Below are 2175 nucleotides of genomic sequence, written 5' to 3'. Positions count from 1 at the left end.
CCGCGGCTGCCGCCCCCCGCCCCGGGGGCACGGACACCCGCCGGCAGCCCGCTGTGGGGGCTGCTGAGCGCTCGCCTTGCCGCTCTCCTGGCCGCGGGGGGAAGGAGCTGGGGCCTTGCGYGGGCTCCGCGCAGGTGCCGGCAGGGAAAGCGGCGCGTTCGCCGCCCCCTCTCCGAAGTCTCCCGGCCCCCAGAGCGCCCCGYTCAGCTCTGCTGCCCCGGCCGAGGGTGCTGAGCGGGCCGGGGTCCCCCGCGGGGAGCCGGGCACCCCCTGCCCGCCCGGCCCCTCGGCCCGCCTCCCCCGCGCGTGCAGTGCACACGCACGCTGCCCTGCACACGCACACACTGCCCTGCACGCACACACGCTGCACTGCACGCACACACAGCACTGCACACACACTGCCCTGCACACATGCACGCTACCCTGTACACACACACTGCCCTGCATGTGCATGCTGCACTGCATGTACACACTGCCCAGCACACACGCACACTGCCCTGCACACACATATGCTGCCCTGCATGCACATGCTGCCCTGCACACGCGTGCTGCACTGCACGCACGCACTGCCCTGCCTGCAGGCACTGCTCTGCACATGCTCACACACACTGCTGCCCTGCACATCCACACGCTGCCCTGCACACGCACACATTGCCCTACATGCGCACGCTGCACTGCACACACACACTGCCATGCACACACACCCCCGTGCTCATCGCCCTGCTCATCTCTTGTGCCCCCAGACAAACCTGTGCTTGTGCACCCCTCCTGCTCCTTCCACACTGCCACRCAAGCGCACCCATGCACACCCCCGCCAACATGCACGCACTGCCCCTGGGGTGCACAGATTCCTCGCACCCACAAGTGCTGCCACACGCCCCTTCCTGCGCACAGGCCCTGCTCACACACGCACATGCTGCCGTGTCAGCACACACACACACACCCCTGCTCACACAATCACGCACATGCACACGCACCCCCTCAGGCACAGCCGCGCACCTCTGGGCACACCTACATGCTGCTTACCCCCTATCCCGCCCCCTCCCACACGTGCCGCCTTGCACACGCAGCCTTGCACTGGCACCGCCAGCCCGCCGCACACCCTTGCCCGCTCGGAGGCTGGCGGCTCTCCTGCCTCGCCTCCCCTGTCCCCGGCTCCTGGGACTTTTTGTCTGGCTATGGGGCTGGAGGCTTCTCTCCCCTTGTTCTTCCCATGCAGAATAAAGTCAGTCTGTATTTAATGGTTATGGCGGATGTGAGGAGGATTTGGCAAATGAAGAGGCCTTTTGCTCTAAAATATTGTTCCTTACGTCGTGTGAGTCTACCAACCCACCACGACCCCATATTCTTCTCCGGGTGTCTGACTCGAATGACAAACGAGCTGATTTTTTCAGGACATCGCTGGGAAATGTAGTGAGTGATAATAGAGATTTCTCTTTCATTTTTTACGCTTGACTTGGTTATTGTTGCTTTTCTTTTCCCGTGATTCCTTCTGAGGATTAGCTCTGACTTCCCCACTATTGGCGGTCAAAGTGGCCCAAACTCTGGATGACAATTGATGGGGATCAGGGGATTGCCCATTCTGTGCCTGTAAGCACTGATTTGTGCCAGAGAAACTCATCAAGTATAGGCGAAGAATAAAAAGCATTTGGGGGTAAATGTATTCATTGAGGAGAGTTCTCCCAAATTGCTTCGAAGTTTTCTTAATGAAAAGTAACGCTTGCAGCAATCAACGGCTTTTTGACGGATTACAAACCTAGATAGGACTATGGGGCTGCATTTAAAAGTGCCCCGGTCTTAGCATGGGGGCAACTTACYCACAAAAGTGTAGGAACGAGGGTCAGTCCCGAAAATACAAAGCTGAGGTTGATGCATGTAGGAGCAATGAAAGGTGCATTAATTTATTAACATGGTGCACACAGGAAAAGCGAAAGAACAGTCCGGTGTAAGAAGAATCATTAACTCTCTACCCCAGAGACCCACCCAAGACTCGCCATTTACATCAGAATAGTTATTGTATCTTTAGAGAGAGAAAAAAAATCCCGCAGCAGCAACAGTCCCTGTAAGAGCTGGAAGACAGAAGAAAAGAAAAGAAAAGAAAAGAAAAGAAAAGAAAAGAAAAGAAAAGAAAAGAAAAGAAAAGAAAAGAAAAGAAAAGAAAAGAAAAGAAAAGAA

The sequence above is a fragment of the Rhea americana genome, unplaced genomic scaffold (assembly GCF_003343005.1).
Source record: "Rhea americana isolate MKP2758 unplaced genomic scaffold, rheAme1 scaffold_25, whole genome shotgun sequence".
Classification (NCBI taxonomy): Eukaryota; Metazoa; Chordata; class Aves; order Rheiformes; family Rheidae; genus Rhea; species Rhea americana.
Note: the sequence above shows the minus strand (reverse complement) of the source record.